The sequence below is a fragment of the Plecotus auritus genome (assembly GCF_963455305.1).
Source record: "Plecotus auritus genome assembly, chromosome: X".
NCBI lineage: Eukaryota > Metazoa > Chordata > Mammalia > Chiroptera > Vespertilionidae > Plecotus > Plecotus auritus.
The window spans coordinates 70,641,690-70,664,181 of record NC_137784.1 but is presented as its reverse complement, the minus strand read 5'-3'; the positions used below and the strand labels follow the sequence as shown (position 1 = coordinate 70,664,181).

Here is a 22,492-nt window from a genome sequence, read left to right as displayed (position 1 = left end):
GAAAAATTATCAGTCATTTCAAGTATTTCTTTTCTTCTTTCTCTTTCTTCTCCCTCTGGTATTCTCATTATGAGTACATTATACCTTTTGTAGTTATCCCACAATGCTTGAATATTCTGTCATGTTTTTTTCATTCTTTGTTCTCTTTCTTTTTTAACTTTAGTGGTTTCTATTGAGATAGTCTCAAGCTAAGAGAGTCTTTCCTCAACTGTGCCCAGTCTACTAATAAGCCCATCAAAGACATTTTTCACGTCTCTTGGAGTGTTTTTAATCATTAGTATTTATTTTTGGTTCTTTCTTAGAATATATCTTTTCCTGCTTATATTGCCTATCTGTTCTTACATGCTGCTGTATTCATTAGAGCCCCTGGCATGTTAATCATATTTATTTTAAATTCTAACATCCTGATATGTCTGGTTCTGATGCTTTTGCTATCTCTTCAAATTGTGTTTTTATTTTTAATTTTTATTTTTTGTCTTTTGGTATGCCTTGTTATTTTTTCTTAATAGCTGCATATGATGTACTGGGTAAAAACAAAACAAAAAACAACTGCTGTAAGTAGACCTTAGTAATGTAGTGGTGTGTATGGGGATGATACAGCATTCTGTAGTCCTATGCTTAGGTCTCAGTCATTTAATGAGCCTATACTCCTATACTGTGAACTTTACAAGAGTATCTCAGTGGTGGGGGTTGGGGGGGGCGGCATTAACGTGGCTGGAGTGGACTGGAATTGGTTATTTCCTTTCTCCCAAGTGGAAGAATAGAGGTAGCTGGAGTTGAGTGTTTTCCTTTCCCTAGTTAGTTAGTCTTTGATAATCCCCAGCAGGTTATGTTTTTGTTAACTCTTTTCCTCTAAGAGCAGGCCCTATTAATAAGAATATGTTAATTAAAATGTATTTCAAAATGTTTCACTTTCCCTTCACCCTGCCAGTAGCAAAGGGATATTTTTCTTTTGTTAAAAAATATATTTTATTGATTTTTTTTATAGAGAGGAAGGGAGAGGGAGAGTTAGAAACATCGATGAGAGAGAAACATCAATCAGCTGCCTCCTGCACACCCCCTGCTGGGGATGTGCCCGCAACCAAGGTACATGCCCTTGACCGGAATCGAACCTGGGACCCTTAAGTCTGCAGGCTGATGCTCTATCCACTGAGCCAAACCAGTTAGGGCAGGAGATATTTTTCTTTAATATTTATTGTGGGGATCTAGTCAAGCTCCCGAAGTTATGTCTCACAATATTGTGGGTGACCCCTTATAACTGAACCCCTTGGAATTTTAGCTCTCTGAATTTAAAGTCTCCAGAGATGTGTCCATTACAGTTTATGTTTTCCTAACCCACCACAGGTTCCTGTGGTGGTCTCTGCTCCTGAGTCTGCTCTGGTAAGCAGTGACTCCCTATATTCACCTGTGGGTATCTCCAATCTTAAAGGCCGTGGTTTGTCCTGTGTCCTCCCCTGTCTTATGGATCTAAGGATAATTATTAATTTTGCAACCTTTTCAGATTTTTACTTGTTGTTATGATGAAGTGATGACTTCCAATCTCATCCTAAGTAGAACCAGAAACCAGGTCAGAGTATTCTTAACAAACGTCTCTTTTATGACAAGACCATAGCATCTCATTTTTATTTTCCCAAATCTCATATATTTGCTTCTAAGCTGTGTGGACAAAAGGGGCCACATGCTGACCTGACAAGCTCCGGGGAGGCCTGCATGACAGTCTTGCAAACTCAGAGACCTAAAGAAACCACAAAGGTAGCTCTGAAATTAAACTTTAACTAAACACAGTTATGGTGGGCAGTTACATCCTAGGCCAGTATCTTCACTGACAAGGTCAACCTTTACCTTAACTGAGCCTCTGTCTTTTTGCATCTATGATAACATACCCTTGAAATGTGGGTAACTTGTAACTTCCCTTTTTCTGGAGCCCCTGGGGCACAACCTAATGTGGTGGCCCCCAGGACAGATACCACAAATTCCTTCATTATCATGTTAATTGTTCCTGCACCCACCTAAGTATGTGTCCATCATTTTACTTTTTATCCAATCCCAGGGGTTTCCTCTGCTTTGCTTTATCCCACGTCCTTAATCTATCACCAATGAATTTCATGTAACCCACCTATGTCCCTCCTTTGATGGCAATGTATAAGTACAAATGTAACCCGCCATTCTCTGGAGCATTATCTCAATTCATTGAGGTTCTGCTTCCCGGCATATGTCGACAGTTTGGCTCAAATAAACTCACAAAAATTCTTTACCTGTTTCAATGGTTTTTTACGTTAACAATTACTCAGAGTGGGAATATATGATTAGTTGTTTGTTTAGGAATGCTTATATATTGATCATTCTTTTGGGGTATGGGTAGATAGATAAAAATATGTATCATAAAATGATATGACACATTAATATAATACTTTACACAAAATACTCTCTCTTCTCTCTCTCTCTCTTTCTCTCTCTCTCTCTCTCTCTCTCTCTCTCAGACACACACACACATACACACACACACACACACACACACACACACACATACTCTAAATGTCCTTTAATTATAAGACAGGTAGCTTATCCTATAAGAAGTGGCAAAATTGGTCTGTCATTTTTAATGATTTTTTTTTCTCTTTGTAGATCATTAGGTAGCTAATAGCTGCTTCTCTAAATTTTTCATTACAATTTAGTTAAAAGCCAAAGCCCTTTTCTCAAAAGCCCAGTCATTCAAAGAATTTAAAAGCAATTCTTGTTGAAGTACAGCTAGTGTTGGTATTAGTCATCTGGCTAATCAAACTGGGTCCTTATCATAGCACTAGCTCTGAATGAACTTATGGTTTCTCTCTTATACAAAGTGCCTAGGCTTGTGCCCTTCGAGATATAGAGTATGGTAGATAACTATTAGAATAAAAAAGATGGTGTTATGATAATTACAAAGGGTTTGCATGTACAACATGTCTGTATTAATATTTTAATGCTGGTATTCTACAGAATACAAAATAGCTGTGTGATACCAGGCAACCCACATAACCTCTCTGAGAAGTCTTATCAGTTGTCAAGATGAAGTGAGATTAAGAGTGTGGAAGTAGTTTGTAAATAAAGTGCTCTGGGACCTAGCTGGTTTGGCGGTTTGGCTCAGTAGATAGAGCATCAGCCTGGGGAATGAAGGGTCCTGGGTTTGATTACAGTCAGGGGCACATGCCAGGGTTGCAGGCTCGATCCCCAGTAGGGGGCGTACAGAAGACAGCCGATCAATGATTCTCTCTCATCACTGATGTCTCTCTCTCTCTCTCTCTCTCCCTCTCTGAAATCAATGAATATATATATATATATATATATATATATATATATATATATATATATATATAAAGTGCTATGGAAATATAAAGCATTAGTATTTCTTGGTTACATTGAGACATAAGATTAGTCTCTAGAGCAGCCGTGGGCAAACTACGGCCCGCGGGCCGGATCCAGCTGTTCTATCCGGTTCTCTTGCTCTCCCCTCCGCTCCTTTACTTTGAATTTATATTAGTTCACACAAACACTCCATCCATGCTTTTGTTCCGGCCCTCCGGTCCAGTTTAAAAACCCATTGTGGACCTCGAGTCAAAAAGTTTGCCCACCCCTGCTCTAGAGTCATATGTTTTTGAAATCATATTTAAAAATTGAGCACTTTTTCCACTTTTGTTTATTGTTGCTAATTCATTTGTAATACTTAGGGCCAGCATGCTTTGTTTCTCAGCAGCCTCAGTTATTCAGAACATGAATTTAGGTTTCTGTATTGTGGAGGAAAGCTCTCATGCATAATGAAAAGGTGAAGATCTTGTTTACTTGCAAAAATTCTACTCTCATTGCTGACACTCCGTATTGCTTTGCAGATTCAGAAACATCCACTGAAACTCAGCTAGGATTACATAGCTGTGATTTAATGTCATTTTTTCTTTATGCTTTATTAAATGATGCTGAGGTTAGGTCCAAAGAAACAGAGGTAGGTTTTAAGAGAGTAAATTGTCAATTCAATTCCAAGTTGGTTGTAAAACTAAGGTGATTATAGAAAATGGCACAAGAACTAAGATTTTGTATTCTGTAGAATACCAGCATTAAAATATTAATACAGACATGTTGTACATGCAAACCCTTTGTAATTATGTATTAAATCAATCAATCTCTATAGAAGTAGAGAAATGCTATCATAACTATTTTCTAGGTAATAGCTTGCATCACAGGTAAAGTCCAAAGCAGTGTCAATGACAGAAATCCAGAATTTTTGTTTCTGCTAATATTTTTTTTAACAGTATTTCTTTCTCATACCCCTCCTCCCCCCCACCTTGTCTTCCTCCTCTTCCTTCTTTTTCTTCTTCTTGGTTAATCCTCACCTGAGGATAATTTTCCATTGATTTTTAGAGAGAGTGAAGGGAGAGAAAGAAACATTGATGTGAGAGAGAGACATTGATTGGTTGCCTCCCTCAGCCTGCAACTGAGGTCTGTGCCCTTGACTGGAATCAAACCTGGGACCCTTTGGTCTGGGGGCTGACTCTTTATCCAATGAGCCAAACCAGCTAGGTCCTTAAGTGTATTATCTTAACCTTTTTCCATATACTGTAGTTGAAAAAAATTCTCAGTGTTTAAGAGAAAAGGGCAAAAGCAAAACTAATGTCAGTGACTAAAGGACACAATGTAGAGGTTCTGACTTAAGGACAGTACGTATTTTTTAGTGGAATATTGACCCCACTACTCTCAATTTGGAATGTATGTAAAGTGACTCATGTTTGCTAGGTGTAGATACTTAGCATTTTCTTTATTAATTACAAAGTAAGGTGTTAACCAAAGAGAATTGAAGAAAGCATCAATTATTGATGCTGTATTTTAGAATTGGTCCTTGAATAACCATTTTCTTTCTGTACTAGGCTATGTTGGGTGATATTAGAAGTCAAATATATGGCCCTTGCCTACCTATTGAGGAACTAGTGATCTCCCTCCACCCGTCTCCCCGCCTTTTACTTGTGAAATATATCGCACATGTGTGAATCTCACATATGCACAGATGAAGAATATTAAAAAGCAAACATTTTTCCACCTGCCACATAAATTTAGAAACAGTATATTAACACTCTCTTAGAAACAATGCTTTCATGTGCCCCATTCATATTGCACTCCCTTTTCCTGTTAACCACTCCATTTTTTCTTATTAATTTTTATTTTTATTTTCTTTTTAGTTTGACCAATGATGTATATATCTCTAAATAAAATATTCTTTATTATTGTCTATTCTTAAACTTTAAATAAATTGAAGCATAGTGTATGAATATATGTATTATGTGACATGCTTCTTCTGAAAGTTTTTTCTTTTGTTTTTGTATGTGGCATATTGCTACCCAATGTTTTTTAGTATGCTTTTTGTGTGGTAATACATACATAACATAAAGTTTGTCATTTCAACCACATTTTAAGTGTAAAGTTCCGGGGCATTAAGTACATTCACATTGTTGTGTAACTATCACCACTATACATCTCCAGAAATTTTTCATTATCCCAACTAAAATTCTGTACCCAGTAAACAATATTTCTCATTACTTCCCTCCTCCAGCTCCTGGTACTGACTAGTCTACTTTCTGTCTCTGTGAATTTAACTATTCTAGTTACATCATATAAGTGGCATGATATAATATATGTCCTTTTGTGTATGGTGTGATTTACTTAACATAATGTTTTAAAAATTTATCCATGTTGTATAATATTGTTCCTTTTTAAGGCTGAATAATATTCCATTCTATGTATAGATCACATCTTGTTTTTTTCATTTATCCATCAATGGATATTTAGATGTTTTCCATCTTTTGGCTATTATGAATAATGCTGCTGTGAACATCAGTGTACAAATATCTGTTCAAATCCCTGCTTTCAATTCTTTTGGGTATATATCTAGAGTTGAAATTGCTGGATCATATGGTAATTCTGTTTACCTCGTTGAGACGCTATCATACTGTCTTCCACAGCAATTTCACATTTTTAGATTCTGGAGCTTTCTTTGTATGAAGGTTTTTAATTATGAATTTCATTTATGTAATAGATATAGTGCTACTTAAGTAATTGATTTCTTCTTGAATTATTTTGGCAGTTTACATATTTCAAAGAATTTTTCTATTTCAACTAATTTGTCCAATTCATAAACATAAATTATTAATAATATTCCTTTATTATTATTTTATTACCTGTTGATTCTACTATATGGCATGCCTCTCATTCCTGATATTGGTCTTTGTGTCTCCTCTCCTATTTCCTTGATCAGTCTGCCTAAAAGTGTATCAATTTTAATGTTCTCAAAGAATCAGAACTTGGTTTCATTGAATTGCTCTTATTTTTTCTGTTTTCTATTTCATTGATTTTTGCTGTAATATTTATTATTTTCATTTGTCTTACTTTAGTTTCAATTTCATCTTCTTTCTCTGGTTTCTTAAAGTGCAAGTTGACTTCATTTTTTGAGATCATTCATCTTTTCTAATATAGACATTCAATGCTATAAACTTTCCCATAAATATTGTTTTAGTGTCATCTCACGAATTCTGATGCCTGTGTTTTCATTTTCAGGCAATTCCAAATAATTTATACATTCTTTTTTAGTATTTTCTTTCATTCATTAGTTATTTTGAAATGTATTATTTAATTCTAAATTCTGGGGGTTTTCTAGAGATATTTGTTATTAATTTCTAATATAATTCTTTTGTGATCAGAAAATATTTTTTATTAGTTGATTTTTTCCAATTTATTAGGACTTGTTTTATAATGTAGAATATAGTCTATCTTGGTTCCATATGTGCCTGAAAAGATTATCTATTCTGATGTTATTAGATGAAGAGTTCTATAATTGTCTATGAAGTCAAGTGGTTTAGAGTTTTGTTCAAGATTTCTATGTCCTTCCTGATTTTTGTGTCTACATAATTTTATCAAACATTTTGAGAGGGATATTGAAATATCCAATTAGATTTGTGGATTTATCTCTTGCTTTTTGAAGTTGTAGTAGTTTTTTTTTTGTTTGTTTGTTTTTCATGTACTAGTATTTTGAAGCTTTGTAACATTTTTAAGTTATAGATGTTAGAATGGTTATGCCTCATGGTGAACTGATCCGTTTATGGCCATGAAATAACACATTTTTTCATCCCTGGTAATATTCTTCACTCTGACATCTAGTTTAGTGTAGTGTAGTCTAGTATGATGTTAATATAGCCATTATAGGTTTCTTTTAATTAGGGTTAGCATGCTATATCAGTCTCCATTTTTTAAACTTTTAATTTAGAGTGCATTTCTTATAGGCAGAATATATTTGAATCTTTTCTTTTGTTCCAATCTGAAAATTTCTACCTTTTAATCCAGGTGTTCAGACCAATTAAATTAAATATGATTCTTTTGGCTATTTGTTATGATTCCATTTGTTTCATTTGTTAGTTTGCTATCTATAACTTTTTTTGTTGTTGTTGTTATTTTGGTGTTTGCTTTAGGGCTTGTAGTGCAAGTCATAATTTGGCACAATCTAAATTCAATTGATATTATACCAATTTACCTGTAGTATAAGCACCTTAAAATAGTATATGACCTTTAAACTAATTGTAATCATATATTTTACTTATGCATCTATTATAGACCAATAATAAATTGTTAATATATTTTTAATTACATGATCAACTTTACCACCTTTATTGCGATATAATTGACATATAACATTGTGTAAGTTTGTGTACATGTTGATTTGATGCTTTTATATATTGCTAAATGGTTCACCATAGCATTGGATAACACCTCCATCTTGTCACATAATTACCATTTCTTTTTTGAAGTGAGAACATTTAAGATCTACTCTCTTAACAATTTTCAAGTACAATACACTATTATTAGCTACAAACACCATGCTGCACATTAGGTCACCAGAACTTTTTAATTTTATAACTCACACTTTGACCAATATCTCCCCATTTCTCCCACACCCCAGCTTCTGGTAACCAATGCTCTACTATCTTTTTCTGATTTAGGTTCATTTAGAGTCCACATATAGGTGATAGCGTATGGTATTTGTCTCCCTCTGTCTTATTTCACTTAGAATCATGCCCTTGAGCTTCATCCAAGCTGCCACAAATGGCAGGATTTCCATCTTTCTCACTCTGCCCTTCCTTTCCTGGTGATAGAAACTCTCTCTAGCTGGGAAGTTTATTTTTGGTGCTGAACAATGTTGGCAGCACAGGAAATGGGATGCTACAAGCAAAATGAAGTTGTCTTCCTTCTCTTCTTGTGCGATTATTTCACTGTGTTGCTAGGGACTCTAGAGGTCTCCCAAAGTTGTTTTGTTTCCAGACATAGTCACTAATCTATGTGGGGAAATGGGGACGCTGAGCTTTCCTATGTCGTCATTTTTCCCTGGGCCTGGACAGCAATCTCATTATATGTTCAGCAAAATTAGAAGTTTCCCTGTATCACACCTACTAAATTAAAGGTTTTGCTTTCTCTGAGGGAGGGATTTGGGAAGTGAGTTAGGTATCTATGCCTGTGTGCCACTAGTTGGCTAGTTGGTGGGGATTTTCTCAGGCTTTGTTCCTTGTCCCTATTCTTTCTCTTGAAGGCCTGGAATAGGCCCTCGGAAAAGAGTTTTCAAATGATGACGGAATGAGGATCCATATCATTTTAAACATTTGTGCTAGCAGTGCTCAGTCTTTAAGGACTATTTTTTTCCCCTCTTACTCACTTTTATGAAGACAATCCCTGTGTTCTGCTAAAAATGAAAGCATTCAAATGTCCAATCTGTATTTAGACACATTTCAAACAGGTTTCCTTGCAAACACAGGTTTCTGAAGGGCTTAAAAATTATGATATTTAAGATTAACCAGTTATTCTAATTGAAATTGCATCTTAGGCTTCTATTTGAATGCTAGAAGTATAATACTTTTAGAAGAAAACAGGTGTCTTAAAAATTAGGTAGGCAAAGATATATAGGAGACAAGAGAAAATAGCTGATAAAATAGACTTTATTGATCTTTTAGAATGTTTGCTTTTTAAAAAAATTCAGAAATTAAATTAAAAAGCAGGTATCAGAATTGGACAAATTTAGATATAGATAAATAGATATTTATATAAAGAGATCTATATCTATATTTATCTACCAATATATGTATAGTACCAATGACTTATATCAAGAATACATAAAGAATCCTTAAAACTAACAATGACATTTAAAAAATGGGATTTTTTCACTTGCAATATAAAATTTGCAAGGTAAAATCACAAACATCCTAATAATTAGGAACCCTGAGTCCTTTTAGTTGAGAATGGTATTAAAAACAGAATGCCAATAAACCTATGAAAATTGCTCAACATCACTAATTATTAGAGAGATGCAAATTAAAACCACAATAAGATATCACCCCACACCTTCCAGAAAGGCTATGTCAATAGATCAACAAACAACCAGTGCTGGAAGGGATGCGGAGAAAAAGGAACCCTCGTGCACTGCTGGTGGGAATGCAGACTGGTGCAGCCACTGTGGAACACAGTGTGGAGTTGCCTCAAAAAGTTAAATATGGAACTGCCTTTGGACCCTGCAATCCCAATTCTAGGAATATGTCCTAAGAAACCCGAAATACCAATCAGAAAGAATATATGCACCCCTATGTTCATAGCAGCATTGTTTACAATAGCCAAAATCTGGAAACAGCCCACGTGTCCATTAGTAGAAGAGTGGATAAAAAAGCTGTGGTACATTTACACCAAGCACGTCAAACTCATGGCCCACATGGGCAATATAACGGTATGTAAGAAACATTTTAATAAAAATTTTGTAACTTAATTTTTACAATATCCTATTATACATAATTATTAATAACAAACTAGAACGTTCACTAATGACTGATTAGTATAATCCTGTTGCATTCATTGCCCTTATGCACCGTATGTGCGCAGGCGCACCATTTCTCTCCACTAATACTAGCAGTGGATATTTTATTATTTTTAAATATTTTTTATTGATTTCAGAGAGGAAGGGAGAGGGAGAGAGATAGAAACATCAATGATAAGAGACAGTCATCGATTGGCCGCCTCCTGCATGCCCCCAACTGGGGATCGACCCCTGCAACCCAGGCATGTGCCCTGACTGGGAATCAAACAGTGACCTCCTGGTTCATAGGTCGATGCTCAACCACTGAGCCACGCCTGCAGGGCTAGCAGCGAATATTTTAGCAGCCGATTGCCACATCATTAGTCTTGTACTGACTTGTTTGGTGTGCGCAACAGTAAATATTTTGCTTTTGGAGAACAAGAAAAATAGGTTTATTTGCGTTATGCCTATTCATTTGTGGAGTTATTCAGTGTCTGGTAAGTTAATGTTCAAGAAAAAACATTTATTTTTATTAAAATGTTCTATTGTTTTATGTTAACGATCACTCATTTATTTTAGCCCTTTGTATTCAGCATGTCTCTATTGAAATAAACCTGTGTTTCTATGAAAATTGAAGCTATTGTTTTTTTACGGCCCACATAAACTTAAACCTTGTTTATTTGGCCCATGTTAGCCTTTGAGTTTGACATGCTTGATTTACACAATGGAATACTATGAGGCTGTAAAAAAGAAAGAACTCTTACTTTTTTCAACAGCATGGTTGGACCTGCAGATTATAATGCTAGGCAAAATAAGCCATTCAGAGAAAGACAAATACCATATGATCTCACTTATGTGTGGAATCTAATGAACAAAACAAACTAATGAACAAAATAGAAAGAAACGAAAAACAATATCTTTGAGCTAGGTGTGCTTTGTTTTCTATAGAGGTATAGTGACTTTAAAAAAAAAAGATTTCTTGGGATTTTTCTATGCAAATGATCATGCTATCTGCTAAAAAAAAAAAAAAAAAAGACAATGTAAATTCATCTTTTTGAAAATATTTCTCTAACCTTATTACACTGTCTAGGATCTCCAGAAAAATGATGAAAAGAAATGTGGAAAGTGGACATGCTTGTTATGTTCCTGATTTTAGGGGAAAAATATTAATTACTTACCTGTTCATTATAATACTACTTGAGAGTTTTATAAGATGGATTTTAACAAGTTTTAGAAGTTCCATTCTAGGAAAACCAAGATGGCGGCATAGGTAAACACCTATACTTGCTGCCTCTCACAACCACATCAAAATTACAACTAAAAGGCAGAACAATTACCACCCAGAACTGACTGAGTGGAATTTCCAGAACTAGAGAGGAGAAGAAAGCACATTGAGACTGTTAGGAGGTGCAGAGGTGCAGAAAGTGCTGGCACCTGGATGTGCTGCTCTTTAATCAGGAGAGAGATAGAAGCTCCTACTTTCTCTGAACTCCAGTTCCAGGCGAGACTCTGGGGCACGCAGACACATATGAGGAGAAACTGAACTGTCTGGCAACGGGACAGGAATGCGAGGGTGGCTTTCTCTCAGAGGTGCTCATAGTGATCATTGTTCCTGCACAGGGGCGAAGGACGTGGAGACGTGGGGACCTCTCTGGTGCAGGGCTGACTGGCAGCCATTACTGTTTGCTCCGCCCTGGTGATTCCCAGAGACCCCGTCCCACCCAATTTAGAACCCCACCCAAACTGTGCTCATTGGCTTTTTCATAAGAATGGCCTGTCCTTTCTCCACCTAAAACCTGTCAAACAGCAGCTGGGTCAGAAAGCCCCAGAGCTTCCAAAAGAAGGCCCAAGGCCTGGCAGCAACAGCCTGCCTGGCTTCACAGCTGGGCCTCGTCTGGGCACTTCCAAACCCCATACAAAGAGGAGGAATCTGCAGATGTCTCTGTAGCTCCAGCTGGGCCGCCCCAGACAGTGGCTGACCTTGCACCTCCTTGGAGATCCAAGAGCCAGTGTACCCAGTGGTCAGTGTGAGACCATACTGGATTACAACTCTTCACATCCATAAGCAACACACTCAAGGGGCAGACTCAGTGAGCACCAAAGCCCCCCTGAAGCAAGTCCTGCCCCATAAAGGTGTCTCCTGTGCAACAGATCTTCCAATGTAGACACAGCTGGTCCTCACAGCCAATTGGCCTGGAGGTCAATTCCTTCCAGTGATACCAACAGCAATCAAGGCTTAACTACAACAAGACTGCACACAGCCCACAAAGTGGTGCACCAAGAGTGTCTACCTCAGGTGACTGGGCAGGCTGAGCCACTGGGCCCTATAGGACACCTACCACACAAGGCCACTCTGTCAATGCAAGGAAACTTAGCAGCTACCCAGTACATAGAAACAAACACAGGGAAGCAGCCAAAATGCAGAGACAAAAAACATGTTACAAATGAAAGAAATAGATGAAAGCAAAACACTGGATATAGAGTTGAAAACCACAGTTATAAGGTTACTCAAGAATATTCTAGAAACCTCCGAGAAATTTAGTGAGACCTTCGAGGATATGGAAAAGAACCAATCAGAAATTAAGCATTTACTGATTGAAATAAAGAATAATATACAGAGCCCTAGCTGGTTTGGCTCAGTGGATAGAGCGTCGGCCTGCAGACTGAAGGGTCCCAGGTTCGATTCTGTCAAGGGCATGTACCTTGGTTGCGGGCACATCCCCAGTGGGGAGTGTGCAGGAGGCAGCTGATCGATGTTTCTCTCTCATCGATGTTTCTAACTCTCTATCCCTTTCCCTTCCTCTCTGTAAAAAATCAATAAAATATGTTTAAAAAAAAAAAAAGAATAATATACAGAGATTCAACAGCAGACTAGAGGATCCCAAGAATCAAGTCAAAGATTTGAAATATGAAGAAGCAAAAAACACCCAACCAGAAAAGAAAAAAGAATCCCAAAATATGAAGATAAATATGAAGATAGTGTAAGGAGCCTCTGGGACAACTTCAAGCAAACCAACATCTGAATTATGGAGTGCCAGAAGAAGAGAGAGAGCAATATATTGAAAACCTATTTGAAGAAATAATGACAGAAAACTTCCCCTACCTAATGAAAGAAATAGACTTACAAGTCCAGGAAGTGCAGAGAAGCTCAAACAAGAGGAATCCAAAGAGGACCACGCCAAGACACATCATAATTAAAATGCCAAGGGCAAAAGACAAAGAGAGAATCTTAAAAGCAGCAAGAGAAAAACAGTTACCTACAAGGGAGTACCCATATGACTGTCAGCTGATTTCTCAACAGAAACTATGCAGGCCAGAAGGGAGTGGCAAGAAATATTCAAAGGGATGAATAGCAAGAACCTACAACAAAGTTTACTCTACCCAGCAAAGCTATCATTTAGAATTGAAGGTGAGATAAAGAGCTTCACAGACAAGAAAAAGCTAAAGGAGTTCATCACCGCCAAACCAGTATTATATGAAATGCTGAAGGGAATTCTCTAAGAAGAGAAAGAAGAAGAAAAAGGTAAAGATAAAAAATTATGAACAACAAAGTGACAACAAATACATGTGATACCTTAATCAATAAAGAAATTAATAAAAAAAAGTGAATCTAAAAATCAAGTGAATAAAAAACCTGATGAACAGAACAAACTGGTGAATGTAATAGAATCAGGGGCATGAAAAGGGAGCAGACTGACAATTCTTGGGGGGAAAGAGTTGTGGGGGGTGTGGACAAAGAGCTTACACCTATGGATGAGGTCAGTGGGGGGCGGGGAGGCCTGGAGTGGGGTGGGAACCGAGTGGAGGGGAGCTATGGGGGGAAAAAAGAGGAACATCTATAATAATCTGAACAATAAAGATATTTTTTAAAAAAGTTCTATTCTATTCCTAACTTGAAGGAAGTTTGTATCATTAGTGAGTATTGAATTTTGTCTAATATGTTTTCTTCAGTTGTTGAGATAATTGTATGTTTTATTGTGATATTTTGTTAGGATAATGAATTATGTTGATTGACTTCTAATTCCACCAGTGATTTTTTTCTTTGACCCATTGATTATTTATGACTGATTTAATTAACTTCCACATGAAAATGAACATCATCCCAATTTTCTTTCTGATATTTATTTCTAATTTTATTTTATGTGGTCAGAGAACGTACTTTGTAAGGTGCCAATACTTTCACATTTATGTGGCCATTTAATGATTCAGCATATGGTGTATCCTGGAAAATGTTCCATGTATACTTTAGAAGATATTTTCATCTGCTGTTGGTTACAAAGTTCTATAGATGTCTTTTAAATTTATTTGTTTATAAGTTTTGTTTAAATAATTTGGTTGTTTTTCTACCTACTTATTCTATTCACTATTAAAAGTTAATTATTGGAGTATATAGCTATTATTGTTGAATTGTCTACTCCTTTGAGTTCTAACAGAATTGTTTCATGCACATTAACAGGTTCTGTTTTTAGGTGAATATATATTTATTCTTGCTATGTCTTCAAAATATATTGACCCCTTTATCATTATAAATTGTCTCTCTAGGTGTATAGTAACATTTTCCTTTTAAAGTCTATTTTTTTGGTATATTAGTATATATCCTGGCTTTTTTATTGCACTTTGTATGGTGTATCTTTTTCCATCTTTTTAAATTCAACATTCATATATTTTAATAAAAGATTATCTTTTGTAGACAGCATATATTTGGATCTTGTTTTCTTTTTGAACCTATTCTGACAGTCTATGTTTTTTTATTGGATTGTTTAATCCATTCCTATTTATAATATTGATTTAATTTAATTTATACCTGCCATTCTACTTTTTGTTTTCTATTTGTCTTATTTTTTTCTTTACTCCTCATTTACTGTTTACTGCTGCATTAAATAAATATTTTCTAGTGTAATATTTCAAGTCATTTAATGATTTCACTATATTGTAAGTTATTTTACTGTGTTTTTCTTTCTAGGACTTATTATATACATCTTAACTTATCAGAAGCTACTTCAGATATCTCTCCTCTATTACATCTGTTATTTCTTTACCCTATTTGTGTTATTATTGTTTCGCATGTTACTTCCATACTCTCACAGACTTAAAATCTATTTATATAATTGTTAGTTTATATAATTTTATATCTTTTAAAGAGCTGAGAGGAAGTATATATTTCTGAAATTTTTTTTATTAAACTTCTATTTACTATTTCCAGTTCAATTCATTTGCTCCTATGCAATTGAGTTTTTAATCTAGCATCATTTTCTTACTTCAGAACAACTATACTCTCATCCACTTTCTTTGTGTTTTTATTATCAAATAAAGTAAATTTGTGCATGCTATTATTTGAATTTAAAATAACACTTCCAAAATCAGTTAAGAGAGTAATATAGTTTATATGGTCTATATTAATTACACACTTATCTTTGTCCATATTCTTTTTTTATTATTATTATGGAATTGGAATGTTTCTATAGAATCACTTGATTTCAGCCTGAAGAAGTTTTGCATTTCTTTATGGCAGATTGGCTAGCAACAAATCCACCCTCCCCTACCTTCCCTGAGGTTTGACGTTCTGATCGATGTTTCTCTGTCTCTGGTTCTATTTTTGTTCATCAGTTTATGTTGTTCATTATATTCCACAAATTAGTGAGATCATGTGATACTTGTCTTTCTCTGACTGTCTTATTTCGCTTACCATAATGCTCTCTAGTTCCATCCATGCTGTTGCAAATGGTAAGAGTTTTTTCTTTTTTACAGCAGCGTAGTATTCCATTGTGTAGATGTACCACAGTTTTTTAATCCACTCATCTGCTGATGGGCACTTAGGCTGTTTCCAAATCTTAGCTATGGTGAATTGTGCTGCTATGAACATAAGGGTACATATATCCTTTCTGATTGGTGTTTCTGATTTCTCGGGGTATATTCCTGGAAGTGGGATTACTGGGTCAGATGGCAGGAAACTCCATACTGTTCTCCACAGTGGCTGCACCAGTCTGCATTCCCACCAGCAGTGCACGAGGGTTCCTTTTTCTCTGCATCCTCACCAGCACTTGTCATTGTCAATTTGTTGATGATAGCCATTCTGACAGGTGTGAGATGGTATCCCATTGTTGTTTTGATTTGCATCTCTCCGATGATTAGTGACTTTGAGCATGTTTTCATATGTCTCTTGGCCTTCTGTATGTCCTCTTTCAAAAAGTATCTATTTTTAGGTCCTTCGCCCATTTTTTGATTGGGTTATCTTCCTTTTGTTAAGTTGTATGAGTTCCCTATACATTTTAGAGATTAGGCCCTTATCGGATATAACATTAGCAAATATGTTCTTCCATGCAGTGGACTCTCTTGTTGTTCTGTTGACGGTTTCTTTTGCTGCGCAGAATCTTTTTATTTTGATGTAGTCCCATTTGTTTATTTACTCCTTAGTTTCCATTGTCCTAGGAGATGTATCGGTAAACCTATTTCTATGAGATATGTCTAATATTTTTCTGCCTATAGATTCTTCTAAGATTTTTATGGTTTCCTGTCTTATGTTTAAGTATTTTATCCATTTTAAGTTTATTTTTGTGTATGGTGTAAGTTGGTGGTCTAGTTTCATTTTATTTTGCATGTATCTGTCTAATTTTTCCAACACCATTTACTAAAGAGGCTGTCTTGACTCCATTGTATGCTCTTGCCTCTTTTGTCAAATATTAATTGTGTATAATGGCTTGGGTCATGATCTGTTCCATTGGTCTATATGTCTGTTCTTGTGCTAGTACCAGGAAGTTTTGAGAACAGTGGCTTTGTAATATAACTTGATATCTGGTATTGTGATCCCTCCAAGTTTGTTCTTTCTCAGGATTGTTGTGGCTATTCGGGGTCTTTTTTTTTTTATTCCATATAAATTTTTAGAGAGTTTGTTCTAAGTCTGTGAAATATGCTATTGGTATTTTAATGGGGGTTGCATTGAATCTATTGTTTCTTTTTATTTTTTTAATCTTTATTGTTGAGATTATTACTGATGTTCCTCTTTTTTCCCCCCATAGCTCCCCTCCACCTGGTTCCCACTCTGCCCCAGGCCTTCACTACCCTATCGTCTGTGTCCATAGGCAATGCATACATGCATATAAGATCTTTGTTTATTCTCTTCCCGCCCCCCACCCCCTCTTCCCTCTGAGAATCGTCAGTCTGTTCCATTTCCATGTCTCTGATTCTATTTTATTCACCAGTTCTGTTCATTAGATTTCTTTCTTTTTTATGTTATTAAAAGACAAAACATATTTCAAAGCTTTATTTAAAAATCTCTCACTGTTCATTATCAAAGTTACACGATTGTTTGCATACCAATAGACAGACTATAAACAGGAAATTTTCATTAAGGAAAGATGGGTTTACTGTAATCTGATCTTTTACAAAATACTGCTGCAAGTTATTGATAATAGAATTTCTCTTTTACTTTCTTAAGGTCTAATTCTCCTGAAAATTAAACCAATGTTTCCATTCCCTCAAGCTAAAGTTCAACCATGGTCACTTTAGGAAATACCCCTGTTTATTTGTTAATCAGAAATACAAATTGAGTGCCACATATTTTCATTTTCTTCTTAGGCCGAAGGTTTTGGCTTCATTATATTTTACAAGAGAACAGAAGACTTGCAGAGATCCTGTAAAGTCTTTCCTGTGACAGCTGAGGTTTAATGAGGGCAGTGGAAGAAAGCAGTGGTGATGCAAACATGACCAGCCCCAGTGCCCTTATCAGACATGGAATCTTTTTCCTGTTTGGCTTGCAGCAGGGTTTCTGGTCAGGCTGCCTCCACCTAACCATGGGTGGGCAAACTTTTTGACTCGAGGGCCACAATGGGTTCTTAAACTGAACCGGAGGGCCGGAACAAAAGCATGGATGGAGTGTTTGTGTGAACTAATATAAATTCAAAGTAAAGGATCGGAGGGTAGAGCAAGAGAACCCTCCGCTCTTTCGGCTCTGCGGGCCGGATAGAACAGCCGAATGGGCTGGATCCGGCCCGCGGGCCGTAGTTTGCCCATGGCTGTCAGACTGAAGCAGAAAGGTAACATGCTCTGGTAAATCCTGTCATAGTTGATCCTTCAATCTGTGGGTTGTGGGATGATACTAATATGGAGAAAATTATCTGGGTAGCCCAGATGTTCACTCAGCCACTGTAGAGGTGTTTCCAACATTGGCTCAATTCCATGAATCATCACTTGATTCTTTCTTTTCCCATTTCAGAAGCAATCGCAGGACAGAATTATTTGAGGAGATCTCCTAAAGTATACAATTGTCCATCTGTAGCCACAGGATGAAAAAGCTTCTGAATGAAAGGTCGTTCAGTTGTTGTCTGATATATTCTAAAAGGGATGTAATGAAATCCACTTTCTTCTACAGGATATTCCATGAGTTCCCAATTGATGGCCCCAAACTGGTTAAATCTGTCATTATGTAATCCCATCAAGAGCTGCTTGTGATCTTTTTTCTGCATTTCATTGATACTTGGCTTTTGTGCTTTTATGCATATGCTTCTTTCACACGAGACATAAAATGAGCTTCAATTGCTTCCTTAGATGGACAGTGCAGAAGGTCCTTTTCTGGAAAACCCTTAAAATGTACTGTGATGTTCCAAGGAAGAGCTGAACTTGATGCAAGAAGATCAAATAGCAAGACAAATGGATAATACCATTTCAGTGGCGTGCCTTCCTGTTCAAACCATATCTCACTAATGTCTTCTTGTCTCATAACCTTCTGAAAGTGCCTTTTCACTTTGTCAGTTACCAAAGTCAAATAACTTTCTCTTGGCAAAAGTAAATAATATGGTTCTGCCTCCTGTTCAGCTATCTCATCCTGAAACAGGGTGAAGCAAGTTGGAATTCGACCAAACCACACATCTTGATACATATCTCTGTCATCTGTCATTCTTCCAGTGGTTAAAGCAGTATATGTAGGCTAAATTCTTTTTTCAACCCAACCTAAACAGAAGTGCCGGCTCCTCCTCTGGTTTTCCACAAAGGGGAAAACTATCTATCCTGGCTCCAGCTCCCCAGCTGTGCAGGGTGCTTGACACACTGTTTTGCGAGCCCAGAGTCCCCAGAGGCTGCAGAAAATACCAGCAGAAAATACCAGCGAGGTAGTTGGAACTAAGGCCTGCTGCATTCCACCCTCTATGATACAGCAAATACCTCATTAGATTTTTCATTCGTTTGATTTTCAGATTCAATTGTTGATAGATATGTATTTGTTGCCATTTTGTTGTTCATATTTTATATATTTTTCTTCTTCCTCTTCTTAAAGAATACCCTTCAGAATTTTATATAATAATGGTTTGGTGGTGATGAACTCCTTTAGCTTTTTCTTGTCTGTGAAGCTCTTTATCTGACCTTCAATTCTAAATGATAGCTTTGCAAAGTAGAGTAATATTGGTTGTAGGTCCTTGCTATTCATCACTTTGAATATTTCTTCCCACTCCCTTTGACCTGCATAGTTTCTGTTGAGAAATCAGCTGACAGTCATATGGGCACTCCCTTGTAGGTAACTATCTGCTTTCCATTGCTGCTTTTAAGATTCACTCTTTGTCTTTAGCCCTTGGCATTTAAATTATGATGTGTCTTGGTGTGGGCCTCTTTGGGTTTCTCTTGTTTAGGGTTCTCAGTGCTTCCTGGATTTGTAAGTCTATTTCTTTCATCAGGTAGGGGAAGTTTTCTCTCATTATTTCTTCAAATAGGTTTTCAATATATTGCTCTGTCTCTTCTTCTTGCATCCCCATAATGTATGCTTGAAGTTTGTCCCAGAGGCTCCTTACACTATCTTCATATTTTTGGATTACTTTTTCTTTTTGCTCTTCTGGTTGGGTGTTTTTTTGTTTCCTCATATTTCAAATCATTGATTTGATTCTTGGGATCCTCTAGTCTACTGTTGAATCCCTGAATTGGAGGTTTCTAGAAGATTCTTGAGTAACCTTATAACTGTGGTTTTGAACTCTATGTCCAGTAGTTTGCTTTCTTCCATTTCTTCAATTTGTGACATGTTTCTATGTCTCTGCATTTTGACTGCTTCCCTGTGTTTCTTTCTATGTATTGGGTAAAGCTGCTAAGTCTCCTTGAGTTGGTAGAGTGGCCTTGTGTAGTAGGTATCCTGTAGGGCCCAGTGGCTCAGCCTCCCCAATCACCTGAGGTAGACACTCTTGATGCACCCCTTTGTGGGCTGTGTGCACAGTCTTGTTGTAGTTAAGCCTTGATTGCTGTTGGTATCACTGGGAGGAATTGACCTCCAGGCCAATTGGCTATGAGGACCAGCTATGTCTACAATGGAAGAACTGCTGTGCTGGAGACACCCTTATGGGGCAGGACTTGCTTCCGTGGGGTTTTGGTGCTCACTGTGTCTGCCCTATGAGTGTGTTGCTTATGGATGTGAAGAGTTCTAATCTGGTATGGTCTCACACTGACCACTGGTACACTGGCTCTTGGGTCTCCAGGGAGGTGCAAAGTCAGCCACTGCCTGGGGCGGCCCAGCAGGAGCTACAGAGAGATCTGCAGATTCCTCCCTTTGTATGGGGTTTGGCAGTGCCCAGAGGAGGCCCAGCTGTGAAGCAAGGCAGGCTGGTGCTGGTGTTAGGTCTTGGGCCTTTTATTGATAGCTTTGGGGTCCCCTGACCCAGCTGCAGCTTGTTTGACAGGTTTTAGCCTGAGCAAGGACAGGCCATTCTTATGCAAAAGCCAATGTGCACAGCTTGGGTGGAATTGTAAATTGGATGGGGTGGAGTCTCAGGGAATCACCAGGGCAGAGCAAACAGAAATGCCTGCCAGTCAGTCTTGCAACCAGGAAGGTCCCAGCATAGGAGCAATGATCCCTGTGAGCACTTTGGTCTGGGAGAAAGCTGCCCCTGAGTTCCTGCCCCAATGCCAGACAGTTCAGTTTCTCCTCATATGTGTCTGGGTCCCCCAGAGTTGTGCCCAGCACTGGAGCTCAGAGTGAGCGGGAGCTTGTAAGTTCAGTTCATGGTGCTGGCCTTTTAAGAGGAGCAGCTGGGTCTCCAGCAGCCTCTGTGTCACTGAGCCCCAATCCCCACTGGTTTGCAGAGCCTGTAGTTCTTACTGCCTGTAGGGACTTCTTTTCCCAGCTTTGAGACTCTGGGCTGGGCATCTGGTGTGGAGCTCCTCACGGGTGGCCTCCGCAGAGGCAATCTCCCTCCCAATTAAAACAGAGGCACACATGGGTGCTGGGCCAATCCACTCTGTGCCTCTGCCCCTCCTACCAGTTTCAGTGTGCTTTCTTCTTTACTTCTCTAGTTGTAGGACTTCCATTCAGCCAGCTTTCTGGTGGTTCTGAATGATGATTATTCTGTATTTTAGTTGTAATTTTGATGTGGTTGTGGGAGGCAATGATTATAGGTGTTTGCCTATGCCGCTATCTTGGTTCTCTACCATTGTTTCTTTAAATATTTTCAGGCTCCTTTCTCTTTTCTCCTGCTGGAACTCCCATTATGTGTATGTTGATGCACTTAATGTTATCCCACCTTCCTATGAGGTTGTCCTTGTTTTTCTACTTTCCCCCCCTCTGTACTTTAAGTTTATATTCTCTACTGACCTATCTTCAAGTTCTATGATTCTTTCTTATATCATTTGAAATGATGTTGTGTCCCTCTGGTTAATTTTTGTTTTATTTATTGTATTACTCAACTGCAGGATTTTTATTTCATCTTTAAAAAAATAAAAATAATTTGCATCTCTTCATTAATATCCTCTTTTCAATGAGACAATGACGGTTATTTACGCATGTTTGCCTTTAGTTCTATGAACATATATACAGTGGCTGCTTTTAAATCTGTCTGCTAAATTTGACATCTAAATACACTTATAGATAGTATATGTTGCCTGCTTTTTTTCCCTGTATGTGGCTTATTCCTTCTCATTTATTTGCATGTCTCATAGTTTGGCATTTTAAACTGGACATTTGGAAAATGTATTATAAAAAAATTGAGTAGTGGTGCTCCCTACCTCTCTCCCCTAAAGGAGCTTATCATTTTTGATGTTTGCTTATTTATTTGTTGAGTGTCTTGGATGGACTTTGAGTCTATTTTCCCTATAGTGTGAATCCTTGAAATTGCTCCTGAGGGGATACAGCCTTGGGCAAGCACACATTTATCCTTTGATGACAGTGAATTTAACAAGTCTTTTTAAATTTACTTTGCCTTTTCATGCTATCTCTGCTAAGTTGCCTGCTTCTGTTGCTATCAAATCCAGTTGTTGACAATTTCCATTGATTGCTGGATTATTTTTGACAATGCCTGAAATTTTAAATTGCTACACAGTCTGAACCAATTAAATTCTAGGCCCTTTGCAGAGGTAGATTTTGAAGTCAGCCTTGGAGATTTCTTCTGACTCCAGGAGGGCCCTTAGCTGTCTCTTTCTCTGATTATTTCTGTCAAAATAGGTTAAGATACATTTAGCATATTGCTCTCATGGAACTACTAGTATCCTCTTAGTTCCTTACCACAAAAACTTCATTGTAGTTTAGAGAGCCCTCAGGCTTGCCTGCCTCACACTCTGTTCCAATAAAGTCATTTTCTGTGGGGAGAGCTTCAGAAGTTTCTGTTCATATGGCTTATCTCTTCCGCTGGGCAAAATTACTGAGTCACTGCTCCAGACCTGGGTCTGTAGACAACAGTACATTTTCTT

At 37.3% G+C, this 22,492-nt stretch overlaps 1 pseudogene across 1 annotated transcript; it reads right to left on the bottom strand.

The window, feature by feature from the left end:
• Positions 1 to 17,911: 17,911 nt before the first annotated feature.
• LOC308239914 (autophagy protein 5-like) lies at positions 17,912 to 18,734 on the bottom strand (annotated as a pseudogene). Its single transcript has one exon. The product of its transcript is annotated as an autophagy protein 5-like (transcript).
• Between the last annotated feature and the right edge of the window lie 3,758 nt (positions 18,735 to 22,492).